The sequence below is a fragment of the Hemiscyllium ocellatum genome, assembly GCF_020745735.1.
Source record: "Hemiscyllium ocellatum isolate sHemOce1 chromosome 15 unlocalized genomic scaffold, sHemOce1.pat.X.cur. SUPER_15_unloc_23, whole genome shotgun sequence".
NCBI classification, from domain to species: domain Eukaryota; kingdom Metazoa; phylum Chordata; class Chondrichthyes; order Orectolobiformes; family Hemiscylliidae; genus Hemiscyllium; species Hemiscyllium ocellatum.
Genome location: NW_026867460.1, coordinates 1 through 5,000, shown reverse-complemented (window position 1 = coordinate 5,000; position 5,000 = coordinate 1).

The following is a 5,000-nucleotide window of genomic DNA, read 5'->3' as shown; positions in this document are numbered from 1 at the left end:
CCCGAGCCGCCAACATGTTCTAAGTATCGTGTTCTCCAAACCTGGGTGACGGGCACCGCAGGGAGGCAGAGCCATCGCACTTGCCGGGTGGCAGAGGAAGGACCGGACTATGTACAATAGCGGCCAACGACTCCCAGAGCCGGTAGTGCGGCGCCTGCTCTCAGCCTAAGAGGCTTTTGGGAGTGCTCAGGCAAGGGTCAGCCTGCACCCTTGCTGGCAGCACCCAGGGGAACCAGGACGCTTGCATCTCTCGCCTTCATTTTCGACACAAACGCCTGAGGAGGGAAGCCAACCCTCCGTGTGTCAAGAGACCGTCCCCGCCCCGGCCTCCGACTGATTCTTAGAACGGACGGAAAGAGTCAGGCAAGCCTGTTAAGACTTCCGCGAACTCTCCGGCTTGCACTGAGACGCGAGGTCGATGTGCTCAGCACACGGGGCCCCCTTCGCCTGCAGGTCCCGAGCCGCCAACATGTTCTAAGTATCGTGTTCCCCAAACCTGGGTGACGAGCACCGCAGGGAGGCAGAGCCATCGCACTTGCCGGGTGGCAGAGGAAGGACCGGACTATGTACAATAGCGGCCAACGACTCCCAGAGCCGGTAGTGCGGCGCCTGCTCTCAGCTTAAGAGGCTTTTGGGAGTGCTCAGGCAAGGGTCAGCCTGCACCCTTGCTGGCAGCACCCAGGGGAACCAGGACGCTTGCATCTCTCGCCTTCATTTTCGACACAAACACCTGAGGAGGGAAGCCAACCCTCCGTGTGTCAAGAGACCGTCCCCGCCCCGGCCTCCGACTGATTCTTAGAACGGACGGAAAGAGTCAGGCAAGCCTGTCAAAGAATTGAGCAGATGTCAAAATCTTTTAAGACTTCCGCGAACTCTCCGGCTTGCACTGAGACCCGAGGTCGATGTGCTCAGCACCACGGGGGCCCCTTTCGCCTGCAGGTCCCGAGCCGCCAACATGTTCTAAGTATCGTGTTCCCCAAACCTGGGTGACGAGCACCGCAGGGCGGCAGAGCCATCGCACTTGCCGGGTGGCAGAGGAAGGACCGGGACTATGTACAATAGCGGCCAACCACTCCCAGAGCCGGTAGTGCGGCGTGCGAGGTCTGCTCTCAGCGGAAGAGGGTTTTGGGAATGCTCAGGCAAGGGCCAGCCTGCACCCTTCCTGGCCGCTCCCACGGGAACCAGGCTACTTGCAATCCTTTCCCCAATAGCAAGTGCCTTTTGGAGGGACGGCCGGAGTCAACGTGGGGTTTGCCCGCCCTCCAAAGTGTCAAGAGACCGCCGCACAGGCCTCTGACTGATTCTTAGAACAGGCAGCAAGAGTTGGGTAAGTCTGTCGAAAATTTGACAAAGTGTCAAAAATTAGACTTCCGAGAGCTCTTGGGCATGCACACAGGCCTGTCATTCAAGTGCTCTGCCCGCGGAACCGTTTTTCGGATGCCTTTCAAAGTGGTCCCGCGCCGCCATTTTGTTCTAAAAATCGTGTTCCCAGAAATCTCCGGGTACCCCGCCAACCTCACTGTGTCACAATGTCAAGTGGCACTGAATGGGTCTGAATTTCAAATTCGACTGCTTCGCTCTGGAACTCGAACCCGGCAAAACCGTTTGGATTTTTCCCGGTCCAGACTTCCGCGGCAGACAAAGTTAAAGTTTTCGGGCTGCAGACTCAAAACGACATCTGGCCAACCGCCGGGCTCAATTCGCCCAGTTCCTCCGGCACTTCGGAACTCATGTTCGGCATGAGTTTTTGAATCTTTCCCGATGCTTCGGCATTTTCCTCCGCTGACACTTAGAATATTTTTCACACTTGGCCGAAAATTTTTCTAAGTTTTTCTGGTTACTGATTTCTTCTTTTCGGGCATTTTTCTAAGTTTTCTTGGTTACTCATTTCTCATTTTCAAACATTTTTCTAAGTTTTTCTGGTTACTGATTTCTTCTTTTTGGGCATTTTTCTAAGTTTTCTTGGTTACTCATTTCTCATTTTCAAACATTTTTCTAAGTTTTCTGGTTACTCATTTCTCATTTTCAAACATTTTTTCTAAGTTTTTCTGGTTACTGATTTCTTCTTTTTGGGCATTTTTCTAAGTTTTCTTGGTTACTCATTTCTCATTTTCAAACATTTTTCTAAGTTTTTCTGGTTACTGATTTCTTCGTTTTGGGCATTTTTCTAAGTTTTCTTGGTTACTCATTTCTCATTTTCAAACATTTTTCTAAGTTTTCTTGGTTACTCATTTCTCATTTTCAAACATTTTTCTAAGTTTTTCTGGTTACTGATTTCTTCTTTTTGGGCATTTTTCTAAGTTTTCTTGGTTACTCATTTCTCATTTTCAAACATTTTTCTAAGTTTTTCTGGTTACTCATTTCTCATTTTCAAACATTTTTCTAAGTTTTTCTGGTTACTGATTTCTTCTTTTTGGGCATTTTTCTAAGTTTTCTTGGTTACTCATTTCTCATTTTCAAACATTTTTCTAAGTTTTTCTGGTTACTCATTTCTCATTTTCAAACATTTTTCTAAGTTTTTCTGGTTACTCATTTCTGCTTTTCCAACGTTTTACTAAGTTTTGCTGGTTACTGAGTTCACACTTTTAAACATTTTCGGGCATTTTTCTACGTTTTTCATGTTACTCATTTAGCACTTTCAGGCACTTTCCTATGCTTTCCTGCTTACTGATTCACACTTTTAAGCATCTTCGGGCATGTTCCCTAAGTTTTGCAGTTCATTCGTTTGGGACAGTCAGGCAGCTTTCCTAAGCTTTCCTGGTAACCGAATTCACATTGTTGAGAACTTTGGAACCCTTCCTAAGCTGTGCTGGTTACTCACTTTACCTCTTCAGACACTTGCCCCCGTTGTGACAGAGACCACTTCCCGACTCGGGAAATGCACCAAATTCGGCCTGAACTCAGAGGGCAGTCCCCCCTCGAAGGCGTGGAAGTCGGCAGAATCGCCGGGTCAAATCCGGCTGAGCTACCCGGCTTGGAAGCCTCAAAGTCGGTATGAGCTGTCAGGTTCACTCCCATCCCCGTTTGGACCACTTCCCGACTCGGGAAATTCACCAAATTCGGCCTGAACTCAGAGGACAGTCCCCCCTCGAAGGCGTGACAGTCGGCAGAACCGCCGGATCAAATCCGGCTGAGCTACCCGGCCCCGAAGCCTCAAAGTCGGTAAGAGCTGTCAGGTTCACTCCCATCCCCGTTTGGACCACTTCCCGACATAGGAAATTCACCAAATACGGCCTGAACTTATACAACAGTCCCCCCTCGAAGGCGTGACAGTCGGTAGAACCGCCGGATCAAATCCGGTTGAGCTACCCGGCTTGGAAGCCCCAAAGTCGGTAAGAGCTGTCAGGTTCACTCCCATCCCCGTTTGGACCACTTCCCGACTCGGAAATTCACCAAATTCGGCCTGAACTTATACAACAGTCCCCCCTCGAAGGCGTGACAGTCGCTAGAACCGCCGGATCAAATCCGGTTGAGCTACCCGGCTTGGAAGCCCCAAAGTCGGTAAGAGCTGTCAGGTTCACTCCCATCCCCGTTTGGACCACTTCCCGACTTAGGAAATTCACCAAATTCGGCCTGAACTTAGAGGAGAGTCCCCGCTCGAAGGCGTGGAAGTCGGCAGAATCGCCGGGTCAAATCCGACTGAGCTACCCGGCCCCGAAGCCTCAATGTCGGTAAGAGCTGTCAGGTTCACTCCCATCCCCGTTTGGACCACTTCCCGACTCGGGAAATTCACCAATTCGGCCTGAACTTAGACAACAGTCCCCCCTCGAAGGCCGTGGCAGTCGCTAGAACCGCCGGATCAAATCCGGTGAGCTACCCGGCTTGGAAGCCCCAAAGTCGGTATGAGCTGTCAGGTTCACATCCCATCCCCGTTTGGACCACTTCCCGACTTAGGAAAATCACCAAATTCGGCCTGAACTCAGAGGGCAGGCCCCCCTCGAGGCCAGGCATTCGGCAGAACCGCCGGGTCAAATCCGACTGTGCTACCCGGCCCCAAAGCCTCAAAGTTGGTATGAGCAGTTAGGTTCACTCCCATCCCCGTTTGGACCACTTCCCGACTTAGGAAATTCACCAAATTCGGCCTGAACTTAGAGGAGAGTCCCCGCTCGAAGGCGTGAAGTCGGCAGAATCGCCGGGTCAAATCCGACTGAGCTACCCGGCCCGAAGCCTCAATGTCGGTAAGAGCTGTCAGGTTCACTCCCATCCCCGTTTGGACCACATCCCGACTCGGGAAATTCACCAAATTCGGCCTGAACTTAGACAACAGTCCCCCCTCGAAGCCGTGGCAGTCGCTAGAACCGCCGGATCAAATCCGGTTGAGCTACCGGCTTGGAAGCCCCAAAGTCGGTATGAGCTGTCAGGTTCACTCCCATCCCCGTTTGGACCACTTCCCGACTTAGGAAATCACCAAATTCGGCCTGAACTCAGAGGGCAGGCCCCCCTCGAAGGCCAGGCATTCGGCAGAACCGCCGGGTCAAATCCGACTGTGCTACCCGGCCCAAAGCCTCAAAGTTGGTATGAGCAGTTAGGTTCACTCCCAAACCCGTTTGGACCACTTCCCGACTTAGGAAATTCACCAAATTCGGCCTGAACTTAGACAACAGTCCCCCCTCGAAGGCGTGACAGTCGGTAGAACCGCCGGGTCAAATCCGGCTGAGCTACCCGATTTGGAAGCCTTCAACACAAAACCCATCCGGCAATGCCACTCAAAAAGGGCCCAAATTCAGAAACACCCCCTTCAATAGGTACCACTTCCTCGGAGACACTACCGGGACACGCTCCCCTCGGCGAAATTTAAGCCCCCACCACTAACTGAAGCCAACCGCAGCCCCAACTTCACCGGAGAAATCAGTAACCAATTCAAAAAATGCACTTGGTTACTGATTTGTACTGCTTCAAAAATATTCTAAGTGTCGTGGTTACTGATTTGTACTGCTCAAAAATATTCTAAGTGTCCACTGGTTACTGATTGTACTGTAGCTCCAAAAATATTCTAAGTG